Source organism: Dipodomys spectabilis, unplaced genomic scaffold (genome assembly GCF_019054845.1).
Source record: "Dipodomys spectabilis isolate Male_0828 unplaced genomic scaffold, ASM1905484v1 ptg000096l, whole genome shotgun sequence".
NCBI classification, from domain to species: domain Eukaryota; kingdom Metazoa; phylum Chordata; class Mammalia; order Rodentia; family Heteromyidae; genus Dipodomys; species Dipodomys spectabilis.
Genome location: NW_024870773.1, coordinates 6,469,002 through 6,489,506, shown reverse-complemented (window position 1 = coordinate 6,489,506; position 20,505 = coordinate 6,469,002). Strand labels below are relative to the sequence as shown.

The following is a 20,505-nucleotide window of genomic DNA, read 5'->3' as shown; positions in this document are numbered from 1 at the left end:
TACAATAACTTTCTATCCATTGAAGAAGTTAGTTTCCGTCTTTAGGGAACCCATTGTCAAAAATTAAAGAACCCTAGTATTTCTCTCCCATTAACATAATTTTCACATGACAGCTCAGTATTGACATGCTTTTGTTACAAATCTAAGAAAATATAATAGCAGTTTTTCTCCATAGTCACAAGTCTCCCCCCCTCCGTTTTTGCTTAGAAGATAGTCAGTTAAATGACTTATAAATTTTAACAGCTCAAAAATAAAGAACTTCATTTTCACGGTCTGTGTTTTATACACCATCCATATTGCTTCTACTCCTATGGCAATTTATGCCTTTTCATGGTATTGGCTACAGTTGCAATTTACATTTGTCAGTGTAATTATTTCAACACTATAATTACCACCTACACTGGATGTCAAGAGTAGTTAGGGAATACTATTTTAACCTTAGCACCAAGCTGAATAGATGGCATACAGTATACAGTACATAATATTTAAACTGCTAGATAAATGGATTGAGGATGGATGTTGTTATCTAGAGTGCTTAGTTCATTGTCAACATCTGAATTATTATATTATACTTGGTCTAGGTGTTTCTTACAAGGGCAAATTCTGGGTATGTTCATTACTAAAATCTAGAAAACAACTAAAACCATGACACAATTCCATTAATATCATCTGATGCCTCTAAGGTAAGAAAAACACTGTGCTGGTCTCAAAACCTTATGTTTTATAACAAAATGGTTCACAGAACTACAATGTAGCACTACTATATCAATCTTATTAGCCATTACCTAGTTTCCAGAAAGCTAGCATGTCCATGGAGATAATGAAATAAGCTTTGATAACCTTCCATTTTAGATTTCAATCTCTACTCCTGTTCAAAGTTAACATAGGTAACATGAGTTTGAGTGGCCAAGGATGTCCAAATAAAGAGACATACAGAAACCAAAAGCATTCAGGAGAAAAATCTAAATTTAAGATCATATGAATTTAGGAATTATATTTTCAGTGTAAATAAATGTTAGGTAGAGTAGAGATATTTGATTTTATCATCAAAATTTTATACTATGCTATATCATATAATATATAAAAACATACTATGCTGTAACATTTGTGACTTTATTTTGGGTATATAAACATTTTGTCTTGTAAATTTAACATTTCCCACAAAAGAATATTAACAATTTTAATGTACTGCAGTATACATTTTGAGACAGGATCTCATTATACAGCCCAGATTGGCCTCAAACTTGTGACCTTCCTGCCACAGCCTCCAGACTACTGGGATTTTAGGCATGTGTGACCATATTCAGCTCCTATTGTAGCATTTTAAAGGGTATAATGTTAAACTAAATGGATTTTATTATGTGTTATAATACTTCTTTTCCACTATTATTTTACAAAGACGTAAATAACAAAACAGACTTATAAAACTTGTGACATATGCTTTGAGAAGCATTTATAAGACCTAAATACATATCAATTTGGTATAAAAATGATAATGTAGTATGCTATTTCAAAAAGTGAATTCACTGCAGTAGAATTATAACAAACAAATTTTTTTCAGCTGTATATTTTTATTATCACTCTCTTATCACATTTAGTATATAAAATCTTTTCTTTGCAAATCATTCTTTGTATTTGATTAAAAGTGTAAGGTACAAACATATAAGTGTTACACATTTGCCATTAAGTCCTAGAGTTAAAATAAGCTAAAATTTTAATTTAAATATAATAAATATACACATTTATGTATTATAATTTAAACAAAAACTCTTACCATTTTTTCCTTTTGATAGTTATTCATTCACTCCATTAGTCTTTCTTGATAGTGCCTTCCTATGTCAAGCAGATAGTAGTCAAATCACAAAATGACATTTGGATGCTCACGTCTTCAGATAGGAGTTTTCGGCCAATTGCCAGTTGAGAATTTAAACTGAAAACTAAATTACCCAAACTTTATTACGTTGTTCCCAAACCCACCCACTGATAATGAGAAATAACTCCTAACTGGAAAGTAAAGTGATTGACACCATTTATGTAGTTGTAATACTTTTTAAGAACAAATGCTATCATTAAAAATATACCTTCCCCATAAATATTTTTAGGGAACAGTTTTAAGTAAATTTAAATTCATTCCCAACTGTTTCCTTAATTATCTTGCAACGCAAATCATTTTATGATCAAAACAGTAGTTTACTCAATGATATAATAAATTATTAATTCACAAATATAAGTCACTTCAAACACTGTATTCACCTCAAGATACCTGTAAGGTTTGGAAACAATTTTACAATATAATTTATACTTACAAAATGTTTATTAAATCATCAACTACTTTTTGTAACTACATACTGTAACAGAAATTAAAATTTCCTTAAAGAAAAAAGGCTCTACCTTAAGCCATTTTTTTGTACTGAGAAGTCAAAATTTAGGATTATCACACACTTTCCTTTTCTGTACTCTGCTGATTATCATATTTACTATTTGTGTAACTTGCCAATCACTAGACTTCATAATAATTTAGTTGTACAATCTGCTGTTTGATGATTCTCAGATACCAGTCAAACTAAATTATCCTCACATATCACTACAATATTCCTCAGAGCCTTAACAGAGCCCAACTATGAGATGTTCAGTTTCAATCTTTGAAAACTTAAATCTTAAGCAAAAATATAGTGAAGCTAAAATGAAAGAAAACTTGCCCTTTCCTAAAACATCATGGTTACTACTAAATAAAACCTAGGTATGAATATTATTATTCCAAATTATGTACACTAAAAGATGCAAATAGTTTCATGTCCTAAACATAACCCATACACAAAACATATATATGCTGTATGCACAATCTTTGTTTTCTTTCTTTCTCCCTCCTTCACACACATATACTCTACATGTATATCCATCCAACATACAATCTTAAAGATGTTTCCATATAATAAACTGAAACCAATTCTTAAGTATTTCATAACACAGAATATAAAGTAAATAATCAGCTTATGACTAAACCAAGAGAAAATGACTTTGTAAACAAAGCGTAGCATTTAATAAAAGTACTGTTTTTGAGTTAATCAACACTGGCCTCCAAACAGTTTGTTATTCTTAGTTACAAATTTATTCTAGTCTATTAGCCCAAAATTTCAATAAAGGTAATATTTACAAACTACTCAGAGACCCACAGAGTTCTGATCTACCTGCTACATGTTACAATAGTTGACTCCATTCTCAAAGACTTTATAATCTAAAACTGTACAAGGTAAATGTGTGTTGGGGAGAGGTTTATGAAGACAAAGGAGTAGATTTTGAAAACAGAAACAAGCACATTGGGCAGTTTAAGTGGTTTGAATAGGTTTACAACATATAGGAGTTTAAAGCAGAAAATGCCAAGTACTTATTTTTACTTAGTGTAACAAAACTCTCAAAGCAAACAATGATTAAATATAGACTATGGCCACAGAAGTTCATGTCCTTATTGAAGATAAGAGAGATTCCTTAGCCAAATCAAATTACAGAATATGAAGGTTTCCCCTACTCTGTCCCAAATCAGGCTTCAGTACAATTCTAAACGTATTTGTTTCATCCTAATGACTAAAATCATCATGAAAATATTTTAACTATTAATAGGAGACGTAATACTGAAAAGATACTAGGAGATTAATAAAATCATGAGTCAAAAAAGGGCAGAATAACTCTTTTGGCATGACTAGCATTATGGATAATTCACCTCCTAAGAAAGCTAATTTCACATTCCAGAAGATGATGAGCACAAGTGATTTGTCAATATATATGTGTGTTTTTAAAATAAAATCTCTTATAAGTGTTTTAGAATTTAACAGTACCTCTTCATTTTATAAAAGAACAAACCAGTCTAGAAAAATGTCCCTATTTAACCAAAGTCACACAGTCAGTAATAAAACCAAGACTCCTAAGAAAAAAAATGCATGCTTTTTTACTATAGTCAATAAAAGAAACAATCTCATCTCAGAGAAAGACAATCAGTAACATTATGATTACTTTATATCTAATACTTCATTATTTTGACCATTTAGATTTAAGTCAGGCACTCTGTTTCATAACTATCTCTTCCAGACTAAGATCATGAGTTTGACAAATACACAAAATTTTATTAAAACTCTCTATAAAAAAGTAGTCTATGGTTTTCCCACAGCATCTATGTTTCTTTCATTTCCTTCGGTTTTTTTTTTTTTTTGGGGGGGGGGGGAAGGTCCAGTCGTGGGGCCTGAATTCTGGGCCTGGGTTCTGTCCCTCAGCTCTTCAGCTCAAGGCTAGCGCTCTACCACTTGAGCCACAGCACCATTTCCGGCTTTTTTCCTTTTTGCTTATGTGGTGCTGAAGAATCAAACCCAGGGCCTCAGGCATGCAAGGCAAGCGCTCTACCACTGAGCCACCTTCCCAGCCCTGTTTCTTTCATTTCTAACATCCTATCTTGCCCAGTTTTTAGCAGAACTGTTTATCAGTTTAAGAGTGTCACATGGAGAGCAATGGAAATACCAAGTCTTACTTGGACTGCTTCAGATGATACAATTCATCCAAGTTGTGTGTGTGTGTGTGTGTGTGTGTGTGTGTGTGTGTGTGTGTGTGGCTGTGTGTGTGTGCATGCACACAAGAAGTTAAAAAACTGAAAGCCTATTTGAATTTAGTTGTAAGAATAAAACTTGTCAACTAATAGATTCTATTGTCTATTCAAAACCAAAACTTACGAAGAGTTTCTAGTAAAGCGCAGCATATTTTTAGTTCAGCTAGAGTAAAATGTCAGAGCACTCATTAGGTAGTACCTAAAATGATTCACCAAAACTCTTGTGAACAGGGAGTCAGGTTAAACAAATTAACTCCATCCTCAGCCACCCCCACACCAACACTGCCACTATTACCTTCCATTCCATTGCTCTGAGTCCATGGACCAAAAGAGCATAAAATAATTTTTATTGCTATTATTTCTATTCCAAAATGGCATCTCAGTATTTCATATATAATAGTAAAGGCTCTAAAGAAGAAAGCAGCTCTTTGCTAAACCTTACGAAAACTAGCATATGATAAGTAGAAAACACTGAATTTCAGGTCAAAGAAAACAGGTAAAGAAGAATTAAAAAAAACAAAAAACAAAAAAACCTTGGAGGTAACTCAGATATTTCAGGATAGTAAATATACAATGTATTTGCTAACTGGGTAATATAATCTATCATTCTCAGATCAAAAATCCAATTAGTATTTCATGAATATTGTTTTTGGTGATACTATGTATAATGAAGTATGTTAGGACAACTATGACCTTGAAAACAGTAAGAGGTTAACAATTTGACATATTTTCTTTCTTCTATGTATATTTTCAGTTTTTCTGCAGCAAATATATGTTTATATGTATATTCAGATTAAATGTATACATTGTTTTCACCAACTCAAAATATTTGATATATTCCATGTGCCAATAAAACATCTTTATATTATCATAAAAACTAATAAATTAAGATACAATGTATTAAAATGCTTTTTTAGATTTCTTTAAAATTTTCATTTTATTGTAAAGATGCTAAGCTCAGTCTTTTTCCTAAAAACTTTCTATTTTGTTCTAGTACATTTAGAGTGAAGCAGATGTTTAACAGCAGAAGCTATCTGAAATGAACTGAAAGGGGTCACAGAGAGCTCGGAGTAGGAAAAAGGACAAACATGTGGCAGGAGAGGTAAATCTGGAAGTGGGAGTGTGCAAATATTACTCCCAGATTAGTCAGTGCTTTTTTGCTACATAGAGCAAACAACTCACAACTACTGCTGTTTTGCAAACTTTAAGTAGGGCACTGAATAAGAAAGAAAAAGCAAAAACAATGTAATATACCGAATAGTTATAAGTGATGGTACTCTGAAGTAAATTATGTTCCTATATTTAGTAAAGCATACAGAAGTATTTCAATATATTTAAAAATATACAAGACACAGTTTTCTTTAATCAAACAAAAGGGACCACACTATAGTTTTACTAAGTCAATACCAATAAAGATAGCAAGTACTTACAGATAAATTATCAAATAAACAAAGGTAATGTATTTCCTTTGGAAGTGATAATGCCTTGTTAGTTGGAATCCATCTTAAACTTTAATATCATAAATATTTAAACATAAGAAAGTTCTAATTCACATCTGTGATTCTCATTACATCCCTTATTACCTTTTGAAGAATCTTTCATAATTTTTGCAGTGTTCCACATTATACATTTGGATTGTGTAGTTTATTTTACAATGGTATAGCTCAGTAAAGTTTGTGACCATGTTTTGTTTCTTATTTTTCTGCGTTACCATCAAAATGCCCTAACACTAGATATATATTTAGTATACACACAATCTTATAAACTGGATTAAAGAAAACCTTTATATTGTATGGTTTGAATGTGGTGGCACACACGTGTAATTCCAGCTACCTGGAAGGTGATGATCACATTTCCAGTGTGGTTGGAGACCAGGCTAGACAAACTTAACAAGAGACATTCTACCTGAAAACCAGAGTAACAGCAAAAGATCTGGGTACATGGTTCAAGTTACAGACTGCCTAGCAAGCACAAGGTTTTGAGTTCAATCATATTATAGATATGTGACTTACTAGAGCTCCTATTCAATATTGATTCAGGCTACTAAAACTCACTGTAAGGGAACACCACTCCAATAGCCCTAAAAATACAAAACAGTCTCTGGAACTCTGTGGGTTTCTTATTTCAGTATATATAGCCAAGTTTCAGCACCTATAGTTCCATATATTCATGAAAACAAAGCCAACTATATAGTAAGGTCTCTGATGGTTATGTCTATACTAAATGTATCTTTCCTGTCATCATACAGTACAGCAATTATTTAGAAATCATTCACACTGTATTATGTTCTATAATCTAGAGATGATTTAAAACACAAAGGAAGATTTTGCAGTTGATTTGCAAATCCTGTACCATTGGTACCCTTGTATTCATACCTTTGAGTATTCAAAGATTTGGTGCCTTCCAGACCCTGGAATCATTTCCCTTTAGATGCCACTACACTTGATTTCTATGTTACCATTTACTCTTGCATAAAAATAGCACCTACTAGTTTATAGATGCTTTAGGGATAGTAATAAAATATTTCAACATTAGACTTATTTTTTGAAGACAATTTTTTCTTGAAATTGAATTTATATTTCCAGCCTTTAAAAATATTCCAGCACCTGAAAGATATTGGGGGGAGGGAAAGTAGGAGAAAAGCAAGGGAGGCAGCAACAAGGTTTGACAAGAAATGTACTCACGATATTGTATGTGACTGCAACCACTCTGTACATCACCTTGACAATAAAATTAAATTTAAAAATTCTAGCACATTTTATTTATAGAATCACCAAATTAATTTGTCTCTATATAATATTTCTTCATAATTAGAGATATAAAAGGCTACTAGATTTCAGTAGTGTTTAATTAATCCTTGCAGCATAATACTAAACTACACAATGCCATTTCCAAAGTGTGTGAGTCAATTATCTTAAAGTATAAGGGAACAAATATTTTTAAAAGCCTCATGTATTAGATTCAAAAGCCATTATTTTTAACCCTTACTTATAGCCGTCAAGATATACTATACTCATTAAACAGCGACAAACTTGTAATTTCCATCATGGCTTCTCTAGCTCCAAAGGTTAAATTTATCTTTCTTACACTGTCTCGAATACTGCTAAGTAGCATAGGAAAAAAGAGGCTGACTCAGGTGGGGCAAGTAAAAAAAGTTGGAGGGAAGAGCTAAGCAAAGTAAAAGCAAGCATCATAAAAATCCAAGCACTTACTTACTAAGAGCTCTTCAAGACTATTAAGAACCTTCTTCACCTTACTTTCTTTCACAAATACCCTTCTTTGTACACTTGTCCCTCTATGGATGAATATCAGGTTTTATATAAACAAAGCCTTACAAAAACTCAAAGCAACAGTAGCTGAAAACTGTTTTTCAATAAGACATACTTCAGTAGCCCTTGAAGACAATATATTAACAAATATTCATCAACTATCCAGAATCATTAAAATACATAGGCTTTCTAGGTTTTTTTGATATATAAGAAGGACTGAGATGAAATATTCTAGCAATCAAAGATGATTAGGATTTATCTGAAAAGTCTTAGTTAAATATCCAATAATGCTAAATGAATAAGGTATTAATTTATCTAGTAATTCTTAGGAAATGTCTTTGCTGTCACTTCATACTTTTGAAACGAGATAGTATATCAAGATCAAGGCATTATAAATTTAGTGAATAAAAATATAAATAATTCTAAAAAGTATAAATTTCTTAATTTTAAGAAAAGGAAAACTATGATCTGTTATCATTAGCTGATGAGCAATTATAGCCATTTAAAATTAAAAAGTATTACAAAATGGAATTTTAGATACTATAGCATCTTATACATGAAGATAAATTTTATTTCTCTAATTTATTCTCCTTTCTCTTACCTTTCACTTGCCTTTACCTAGCATTTTACTTAAAAATACTACAACATGTAGTATGAAATGGAAGAATGATTTCATATTTTAAATTCATGGATAGTGTTAGGGAATTCTAAGGCTCTGAATACCAAATTGCACATTGGTTGCTTCTTTCAAACTATTAGAGTAGATGGGCTAGGAGTATAACTCAAGGGCACTCAAACAGAATTCAGTGAGGGCCTGAGTTCAGTCTTCAGTACTGAAAACCTATAGAAGAGTGAAAATGTCTCAAATATTAAAACAATATTTTATAATAATTAACACTGCAGTAGGGTTTTTAACATATCTCTTTGTAAAGCAACCATTGTAAAATAATAGCCAAGAGCCTCGTCACATATTTGCTTTATTTTCTTGGTTTACAGGGCAAAATACACAGGACCAATTGTGCATAAAGAATTAACACAATATTGTGCAAATATAAGTAAACATATTTAGTTGAAAAAAAAGGTCAAGTGATGAAAAGTCAGTTCCTGATCAAAATACTAAGTTGGCAAATGAGATGCATAAATCATTTGGCCTAGATTTATTTGTAATGACTGTTTGACATAGACTCTACAATGCTTGATACTCCAAAATTTATAATTGATGAACTTGCTAAATATTTTAGTCAAAATGACACATACTTCAATTAAATAATTAACATGTGGTCTACAGAAAGCTTTCAAAACTTTAAAAATATTTTTAATTTTTTTTTTTATTTATAACTAATTACATAAGCTAAAGTTCACCTTTATAATTAAGGCACCATACTAAACTTTGTAAGTAAGCGTCTATACTACATAGATTATTCTGAAGAGCAGCAAGAAAGTAAATATTTTTAGGCTTTATAAATTCTTTTTTCGTGATGCTGGGGATTAAACCCAGAGACTACCACTTACTAAGCAGGTATTCTAGCACTGAATTGTACTCCTAGTCCACAAATACACACTTTTTTAAAGTACTGTATTTCATTACTGAACAACCTTTGTTTCAATTATGGTCAATACACTTTTTATAGGGAGATGTTTATTAAATGATGAGAATTTTTGGCAGAAAGATCTTCAATTCAGTATCTAGACAAGCTTTACTAATGAAGGTACTGAAATGCAATAGACATTCCCAGGGACTTACTTCATACTCACAGGCTTGAAAATAAAGGCCGGTGTTTTAGGGAAGTTTAAATTTCAGGTACTAAAGAATGTTTTATGTACTTGTAGCTGATCATGATGAGTGCCTATGCAATGCTTTTCTCCTTTCTAAGGATTCAAGATTTTATTTTATACCCACTCTCCTTGCGGTCAATGTGCCTCAGGGAAAGTAGATTGATCTGGAGTCGCAAGGGTAGACCACAATTGGTCTAATTCAGTATGATAAGCCCATCCTTCTTGCCAATGATTATTTTAAGTATATTTCCAAACAAATTCAGGCCAATTGAAGAGGAAACTAATGGGATGGGAGGGACAAATGTCTAAAGTGTGTTTGTGTGTGTGCGTGCACACTCGCGTGTGTGTGTGTGTGTGTAAAACAGCATCATGTAACCCACAAAATACTGATTGAAAGCAGTAGGAAGGAAAGAAGAGAATTAAGGGAATATAATTGAGGGATTAAACTTATTCAGAGTACATTGTATGGCATCTATGAAAACTTCACAATCAAATTTCTTTGTATTATTAATGATTCCTAAAATTAAAAAGAAAGGAAAAGAAACAAGCCATGCTTGTGGACAAGATGGATGGGAACTGTTTAGGGAAATGAAGCTATATTGTTCAAAAGGAAGCCAAAAACACTCAATTCTCTCTTTGGATTTGAAAGAGGATATTACACAATTCTAACTGTAATCCTAATCCAGTAAACATTCTGTAACTACAGTGTTGGAAGACAGGCAATGTGGGGCAAATAGTGAAGCAAAGTCAAACCTAGTATTTGAGAAAATTCAGACTGAGGAAGACAGTTGCTACATGTTTTCTTTCATTTGTGGAATTTACATGGGGGAAAAAGGATATGAAAGTAAGGGAATGGGGGCCAGGAATGTGGCTCAGTGGTAGAGTGCTTGCCTAGCATTCATGAAGCCCTGGGTTCAATTCCTTGGTACCAAATAAACAGAAAAAAAAAAAGAAAGTAAGGGAATGAAAAGGAAGGGCGGACAAGAGTGAACAAAGTATATTATGTATAGTATGAAAGTATATTATGTATAGTATATTATATATAGTATGAAAACATTAAAATGAGTCATATTACTTTATACAATTTAAATGTCAATAATTAAAAAAAACATTGAGCCCCTTGAAAAATTAACCCTAATGTATGTCTTACCTTTGATATTTTTATGTGAGCCAACTAATATCTTTGTAAGCCAAAAATAGACCAATTTGGAAATTAATTAGCTGTTAGGAAACAAAAAATTGCCTACTTCTATTTAATTACTCATGGAAAATTATAAAATATATTATACGTCATTGCTAGCTTTCAAACAATACAGTTATTTCTCTAGGTTTTCATATTTCCTGTGGTGTGTATCCTGTGTTGTTGGGAGTATTTAAAATGATCTGAGTGTACCAAACAGTTTGACCTTCTTTTGATCAATATAAAAGCTATACTATGTTTTGAGATTTCAAAGGCACCACAGGCCCATGGTGTACTCAGAATGTTATATTGAGTCTAACTTCGCTTTGATATCAATTGTTTCTTATTCCTGCCACACTATTCAAAATGTGTGAGAACCATCAGACTTCCTGGCTCCATACGGGCTACATACTTTCATCCAGTTCTCTATTCCCAGTTAGGCATCTTTTGATAGCTGAAGTTGCTAGAAGTATGCTCTATAGCACATAAAAAGTATTCTGGACTATGAGTTGCTCCTTGAACTTAAACTAAAAAGATAACTGATATAACTAGTTTGGTATTTTAAAAAAATCTCATTTCTGTTCTTCCTTCCTCTTGTCCTTCTCTCAAATTCCTTTTACCTAGATCTCTTATCCCTAAGTACTATAAACTTCAGAAAGTAAGAGGCTATGAAATGGAAGTGAGTCTATATAAATGTAGTACAGTGATAAGCATAGACTGTCTTATACTGTAATTTAACACAAAACCTATAATACAATAGTATTTCATAAAAATGTGTTGAAAAACAAATTTTATTACAATGAGGTTAGACTATAACTAAATGGATTTTTATTGAGAAGTAGCATAGAATAGTAGTCAGTAGAAACATATGAAGTAAAAAATACCTGGTTCCTAACAGCTCTACCACGTATTATGTGACCTTAGGAATCAAACATTCAAGATTCTTTATATTAAGAAAAATACTATTGATTACCAACTTTGATTTTCTAACATTGGTGTTGGGAGGAAAAAGAAAATAACATAATTTCTCAGTTCTAAAAGATCTATATTTCACTTTAACATATTTCAAACAAAGTGTTGGCTATCGAAAGAACCTTGCTAGACATTATTCATTTTATAATTCCTTGTATAAAATTTCACATGCATTGTATTGTTCTGTGAAGTTAGACATGACTGAGAATATATGTTTTGTCAGTTAAGTATATCAACAAGTCTATATACCATTGAAGTACAAATTAATTTTAAAATCCTTACTAATCTCCTAAAATGCTTTTGTAAACAACACTAGAATACAAAACATTGAAACTGAAAGTTATTGTACTATATATAGAACTGCTTGGGATACATAGCTGTAGTCAGGTACATTATTATCTGATAATCCTAATTAGATATCAGTATCTTCTGTTAAAATCTTCTGAATGACTTTCAAAGAAGTTATTTAGTTTCTGTCTAATATATCTAGAAAAAAACTAATTCAATTAAACAGCAAATGAAAATTGGGCCTCAGAATTATGCTATCAATCCTAAAAACAGCATGTGGTTACAAAAATGTGGCCAAAAAAGTAATTCAGACTAATCCTTTGATCACATGCTCCTCTACTCCAAGAAAGTATTTGGTATCTCCAAAATGAGAATGAGACAGAAAAGTTAAATTAAGAGATATGTTTTCTAATCAATAGTATCTTAGAATTAAGAAAATACAACTATATATATATATATATATATAGTTGTATTTTCATATATATATATATATATATATATATATATATATACAGTCTGCACATTTAAGTGCTACACAATAGGTAATTTTTTGGAGACAGAGTCTTACTAAATAATCCAATCTGGCCTCAAACTCACAATACTCATGCATTAGGCCCCTTAGTGCTAGAATGATAGGTGTATACAACCACACTCAGCCTAAACAGGTAGTTTTAAAGGTGCCCATTATATACTAGGTACAAAATGGAATACCTTACATAAAATATAAAAATTGTCACCCAAATCACTTATGTGATCAACATTTGAAAATGAGATAAAATGAGATTCTAATATTAATGATTTTTTATGAATCATTAATATTGAAACCAGGAAATAACTTAGCCTCTCAACCCCAAAATGCATATTTTTCACTGTAACATTTTTCAAATGAAGTGTTAAAATAGCTATCAAAGTATTTTTATGATTTGTATAATTTTCATTTTTTAAATGAAATAAAAAACATTCTCTTTACCTTTCACTAGACAGTTTTGAAAAAACTGAGTCTGTGTTTTCTACTCTGCTCCCATTTTCAGCACACCACACATACTTCATAACAATTCCATGTGCTGTTAAATTCTTTAAAATATTCTCATAGGGCTTAGAGGGGCTATCTAAGTGGCAGAACATATGACTGTGAAGCCTTAGGTAAAATTCCTAGTACCGAAATATTTAGGTGCAGTCTCTTATATTCTCTTTTTATCTTATATGTATCTATCTCCATTCTTTCAATTATCTTTTATAAAAGTATAGTATTTTAGTTTTGTCTTTCATAGATATTGTTTATTATACTCCTTAATATTTTCTTCAGGAACAAACCAGGGTATATTTTTTTTCTTACTTTTCTAAGTAGTACAAATTTTCTAAGACTCTCTTCTTTGGTGGGCAAAACTCTGTGCTGACAATATTATAGGCTGGTGTTATTGACTACCACTGAGATTAAAACAAGTAACTGCTGACTCATAAAGAATCAACTGTTGACTATTTAGTACCAGGCTTTAAAAAACAAACAATGGATTATACAAAACATAATAGCTTATCTTCTTTAGAAACTTCATTAAAGAAAAACTTACTAGTGAAACATCTGTATACTGGAGAGGCAACAATATACAAATTCATAAATGTTTCCAGTTGATAGGAATCTGGATTACAGTCCATTGCCTTTAAATTCCTGTTAATAAACTCATAAGTCTTTTATACCAAGAATTTTCATGACATTTTAAATATTTTTAGTGTAAAGATACTGTACAGAGGGGTTACAGTTACATGAGTAAGGTAATAAGTAAATTTCCTATAAAGCATTGTTTCCCCCTCCTTTGTTTTTATAGACACTATTTTATGTCATATAATTTAAGGATATCACTATACTTATTATAAAAATAAAGGCATAGTTTGTTTATAAAAGATAAATATCATTTCCAATAGTGTGATGGTCAAATATTATTGGGCTAGAGAAAACAACTTCTCTAATCTCATAAAATTGTACCACTGGAGAAGTGGCTCAAGTGGTGGAGCACCTTCCCAGAAAGTACAAGACGTTGAGTTCAAATCCCAGTAACACGCACACACACACACACACACACAAACAAAACACTCAGTCAATTATGATTTAGATAGCAGATTAGAAAATCTGGCAGTTATTTCAGAACCATAAAAGGCAGAAAAAGTATGAACTCAATGTAAATTTTATTCTGAAGTTTAAAATTCTTAGAAAATGATTTCCAAACATTTTTAAAATTCTAAAAAAAAGTTAATGCAGACACTGTTATTTAATACAGTAAAAAAAAGAGGGGGAGGTTCTGAAAAAGTAGATGAAATTCAATGACCTCCTCAAAATTGAGGCTTAATTTTTGAGGCAGTCACTATGAATCATCTACATATAAAAATAAAAATGTATTTTGCGAAAAAAAATCTCTAAAGCAACTCTGCCATAAGAATAAGGCCTAGAAAATTTTACCTACTGTATAGTGCTTTGAGTTGCTATTATAGAATACACATTCAGGACAGATTGTTTATTCTCTTATGTGACCCCAAATATTCAGCTAACGCTGAGGCTGAAACTTTAACCAAGCCCTTGCACACTCACACAAAGTTGCTCTTTGGCTGTAAAAGAGCCTTTTAAAAAAGGAGAAAGGGAATATAATGGGAGAGAAAGGGACTGTGGAGAAAGAAAAAGCCTCTTTTGTGCCATATGAATTATTTATTCAGTCAAGCAAAGAACTCACTATTTCTAACTCTAACAGTCAATCAAAGAATTCTTAATAATGAACTCCAATGCAAAGATAGTTTAAAAATTATCACAATTCAGCCATCTGTGATTTTTTGAGAATATTAATAATGTAACAAATTGTATGGTATCTAAACATTTTGATTTCTAACTTATAAATTTATGAATAAGATCAAAAGTGCCAATATTTAAAACTGACCCCCAAAGTCAGCTGATATTTTCTGTCACCAGCAATTCAGGAGCTAAACTATTTCTTTGGTATTTTTCATATTGGAATCTAATTACAGTAATTTACAAGCCTTATTATTTATATCTAACTTTGTAACCAAATATTTTAAACTGTTTTAGGCACATCATTCTCCACTGATGAGTGCTGTTGAGATTTATTTCACTACTCCAGAAGATAGTCTGGGCTCTTGATCAGTAGAGACAGGCTAGAGTCAAATTTCTTCCATAACAATTAATGGTGCTTGGTTATCTAAATTATTAATAAAGAATAATGGCAGAGACAAGGCCTGTGTTCCTTGAAAAAAATCACATCTAATCTGAGCCTAAACTACCTTGTCCTTCATATCTGAGAATACAGAATTTTCACATTATAAAGTAGTTTATTTATAAAAGCTAAACACAACAGAGCCTTAAAACAAACCCATGCATATACTTCAAAATTATTTTCAAAACAGATACCAATAGCACACATGAGGAAAAAATAATCTCCTCAGTAAATTGCATTGGAAAAGTTGGATGGATACCCATATGCAGAAGAATGAAATTAGACCTTTATCTCATACCATTCACAAAAAGCAGTTCAAAATACATCAAACACAAGATCTGAACTATAAAATCATCATGAGAAAACAGAAGGGAAAAGTTCTACAATATCAGCCTGAGTAACAGTTGTTTTGTTATGACCCTAAGCACAAGCAACAAAAGTAAAACTAGACAAACTACATCAAATTGAAAAGCTCTATACAACAAAGAAAAAAAAGTGAAGAGACAACTTACGGGATGAGAAAAAAATATTTGGAAACCACACATCTGAAAAGATGTTAATAACAAAAATATGTAAGAACTTAAATCTACACAAGAAAATTGCTAAAAAAAAAAAAAAAAAAAAAGAGCAGAACAGACATTTCTCAAAAAACGACAAACACATTGCCTTTAATAGGCAGGTGAACAAATGCTCATCATCAATTAATCAACAACAAAATGTAAATTAAAACCACAATGAGATATCTTACTCTTGAGTATTATTAAAAATATTAAAAACAAGTATAAAAATGTAAAGAAAGGGAAACATTTTCATACTGTTGTGGAAATATAAATTAATAATAGTCATTACAGAAAACATTATCAAAGTACCCAATCAAAAAGCCTAAAAACTACCATATCATACATCATTCCCACTACTGGGTATATATTCACAGGAAATTAAATGATGTGCTGAAGATAACTGTACTTCTATGCTCATGCAGCCTTATTTATAATAGCAGGACATGGAACCAAATTACATATACATCAAATAAATGGATGGATAAAGAAAATATGGTATCTACATACAGGGATTAGATTCAAGGTTTTAAAAGCAGGAAATCTTGTCATTTGCAATAATAAGTATAAACTTGGAAAATAATGTATAAAGTGAAGTAAGCCAGGACAGAAGAATACTGTGTGATATCAACTATTTGAGGAATATAAAACTGTCAAATTTGTAAGAGAGAGGGCAGAATGGAGTTTCAAGAGACTTAGGGTTGGAGGACTAGGGAAATATTGGTCAAATGATACAAAATTTTAGTTAGGAGGAATTTGTTCAAACTATCTAAGGTATACTAAGGTGACTATAGTTTATAAAAAGTATGTTTGAACAGTTAAAAATTACTAAGATTTTAAGTTTTCTCTATACAAAAGAGTTTGTGATGTAATACATACATTACCTAAAACCTAAACACTACTTCTTTTGAAAGTTATATACCTGTCTCCTTATGCTTTCAATCTCTATTTGAAATTGTTTGAAAAAATCCTGTCTTAGTATGAGTTTCTCTACTCTTGTCAAAATAATGAAACAGAAAAAGATATCAGTTATCTTCTTCCTCTGGGAACATTTGATTCTGTTTCTATTTCTTGCAAGACAAATTACCCAGTAAGATATCAACAATGTTTCCCTTATTAAAGCCAATTTTATAGAATAAGATTTGGAGTTAATAGTTAGGCATCAAGTAAATGTTACAGTGAGGAACATTGAGGCCTACGTTAACATTTTAATCAAGTTATCATATAATAAGTGACACAGTAAAGATTAGAAGCCATGTTTTTTTGGACACTATCTGTATTCTCTTCTTGTTTAACAATAAGATTGCATATACACTGGAGCAATTTGAAATGTTTCCAAAAGTTTAGGCCAGGTGCCAACATGCACACCTATAATTCTAGCTACTTAGGAGGCTGATATCTGAAGAACAGGTTCAAAGTCAGCCCATGCAGGTAAAGTCCATGAAACTCTTATTTCCAAATTAACATCAAAAAAGCCAGAAATAGAGCTGTGGTTTATGTGAAAAAGTGCTAGCCTTGAGCACAAATGCTCAGGGACAGTGCCTAGGCCCTGAGTTCAAGACCAAGGGCTGGAACAACCACCTCAAAAGTTTTATAGGAACGATAAAAGAAGTATTTTCGTAAGTCAAGTAGTGTCTCTGAAGTTTACAACTTATGCAAGACATTTTTTAAGCTTAGTTGCCCAGAGGTAAAAAATAGCCCCCTCATTAAGGTCTAGCAGATAAACTCCTTCTTCAAGTTTACTGTCTGTAAGACATATATTTTCAATGACATCAGTCCTTAGATCATTACACAGTAAGACTCTACTAAGATTAATAGAGATGGGTGGAATTTTACTTTGAATAGGAGGCACTACATATATTTCTATGAACTACATTTGTGTTAATTTATTTCTTCTTTTTGGGGATGCTGAATGTAAGGTACTTTTTAAACTACTATCACCCAATCTTCTTCCTCTCTCACTACTTTATAGGGAACAAAAACTTGTTTAAATAGGGATACAGGTGGACCCATTGCAACAATGAGATGTACAAGATGTTATGTCGAAAAACAAACTTTACAACTTTGGCGCGGTGGGCGGGGGAGGGGGGAAGATTGGAAGGGATGGGATGGTAAGGGGAAACAAAGGAGGAGGCAACAAGGCTTGATAAGAAATGTACTCATTACCTTGCTCATGTAATTGTAACCCCTCGGTATGGTATTTTCACAATTAAAAAAAATTTGTCATAAAAATTACCTTGCAGTGTAAGTTTATTAAATCCTGAAATAAAAATTCAAAGTCTTCACTGTTAAATTTGAATTGCATTTTACTTGGGAGGATTATAATAAATATCTTTCAAGTGTTTTTGAGAAATTGAATTTTTTTTAAAGCAAGACAAATCTGTAAAGTTTTTCTTATTTTAAACTCCAAGAAAAAGGCTGAGTCAGAAGTATAGCTGCAGAGTGTGGTAGAATACACCTCTAATCCTTCAGAAGTTAAGGTAAAAGGATCTTGAAACCAAGGCCATCCTAGGCTATAAAGAAAGACCTGCCAAAAAGAAAAACAAGTATAGTTTGAGGGTGATAACTTATTAAACAAGTCTGATTATACCTTTGAGACAGAAATGGGATTTATGATATATGGTCAATTAACAAGCTATATAAATTCCTTTTATACAATAAAGAAAAAAGGCAGTAGATAAAGGCTGATTTTTTTCTAACATTTTAAAAAATATTTTCCCCTATTTTCTTCTGTTGAAGTGATCTTCAATAAGTGATCTATTCATGATTTATCAGGACACAGTAGATAAAAATGTTAGAATGCGGGGGCTGGGAAGGTGGCTCAGTGGTAGAGCGCTTGACTTGCATGCATGAGGCCCTGGGTTCAATTCCCCAGCACTACATAAGTAAAAAGAAAAAAAGCTGGAAGTGGCACTGTGGCTCAAGTGGTAGAGTGCTAGCCTTGAGCTGAAAAGCTGAGGGACAGCGCCCAGGCCCAGAGTTCAGGCCCCACGACTGGAACCCCCCCTAAAAAAGTTAGAATGCTTTACTTTAAATATCTCTTTTTGCTAAAGGAAACATTATAACTCCCAATGTCATCTCATTTAATATTATTAATTATTAAGGGGAACTACCAAAACATCTCAAAAGAATACCATTTCATTCAAGTCTATAAGGTTTTCTTATGTAAACTCTCATGTTAACCATGACTGTTCACACTTCTTAGTCAAGAAAACCCAGTAAGGAAGTTGTAGTTTCTGCTTCTCACTAGCTCTTTGATCCAAACCTAATCATATAATGTTTAGGTTCTCAACTGCTTTTATAAATGAATCAGCCTAGATGAATTCTAAGGTTTCTTTCCACTTTAAGGATCTGTATTTCATTTTCTCTCAGTTTTTCAAATCTTTTTCAATGGTAGCAAAGTACTCAAGAGTTCCAAAAGTATCATTTTTACCTGTCAGCACAGAAAAGTTTTCTAACTTTCCTAGCATTTTCAACCCCCTGGGAATCTAAAAAAGCTGATTGTCCTTTTAACAAAATGATTCTTATAAATGAATGAGCTTGTCTCTGCTAATAGGTTCCTTTTAATCATTTTCATTTTACCTTACAGGCCACTAATGCTAAGTGGGCGGGTTCTCTATGTGTCCTGCTTAGAAAAGATGAAACTCATAAACCACAACAGAGTTTCTTCCTCCCATTAAAAGGGTTAGTAGTTAGATTTGGTTTGTTTTAGTCTTTAGGGAAACCTGCTCCTGAAAAGTTGTTTTATATGTATAGTATGGAGAGGATCTGTGTCCTCCATACTAGCTAAACAAAGGTAAGAAATATAGAAAGAAAAGTTTAAGTCAACAATCTACCCTCTTATCATTCAGACTATGTGAAATATAAAATTTGTATTTCAAAGGGTAAAATTTAAGCTAGTTTAAATAGCTTTAAAGAGATTTATTAAACAATTCAAATCCCCACAAAATCTGTTTTCATCTCTCAAAATGTTTAATCTTCAGTTGAATGGAGTTACTAACAGATGGAATAATTTAAAAGCCCTGAAAATGAAAATGCTAGTCAACAAAAATGGTGAATATCATTTTTAGTTTAGTGAAATAACTATGAATATAGATATTCAACATACTAATTAAAGCTAACTACTTCCTCAACTCCCTCTTCCTTCAAATTCTATAATCAAAGCAAATCCACTGGTACAATGTAATACTTTCATTAGTTCAAATTTCACATAATATTTATTGAAATCTATTAAATGAAAATAAGATTTTTTTTCACTTAAGAACTCTTGACTTAGCAAAACAAGACTAAATGTGATTCTTGAGCACTCTAAAACTCCAGATAATTACATTCAGAATAATCCTAAACAAGGTGAAATGTCCAAGCTAGCAAGAATTTCCCATAATCCACATCTAAAAGGGAAAGAAGGCAAGGGTCCTTTCAGCCAAGGCTCTGAATAGAGCTTTTCTTCTATATAACAAAGTGTGTGAGGTACAGAGAACACTGTGTAAAGGTAACTCATTCTTTGCCACATAGTTCCTTATAACATTACATTTTAATAGTTAATAACTACAGCTTCTATCAACTACAGCCAATAAGTAATAATAGTTCCTGCTGCAGTCAGTGATCCTAAGAATATTCCAAATTTTCAGACAGTTATGAGAACCTAAATCAGAAA

General features: G+C 31.8%; 1 protein-coding gene across 6 annotated transcripts in view; it reads right to left on the bottom strand.

Moving 5' to 3' along the window:
• Zeb1 (zinc finger E-box binding homeobox 1) overlaps window positions 1-20,505 on the bottom strand; it is a 158,731-nt gene that overhangs the window by 114,514 nt on the left and 23,712 nt on the right. For 2 of the 6 annotated variants that reach the window (XM_042685953.1, XM_042685954.1), the window contains exon 2: window positions 1,775-1,937. The exons of 3 other annotated variants lie outside the window; for them this stretch is intronic. The gene's annotated coding sequence lies outside the window, so the exon portion shown is untranslated. The remainder of the gene's footprint in view (window positions 1-1,774; window positions 1,938-20,505) is intronic. One more of the 6 variants, XM_042685955.1, reaches the window with a different exon arrangement.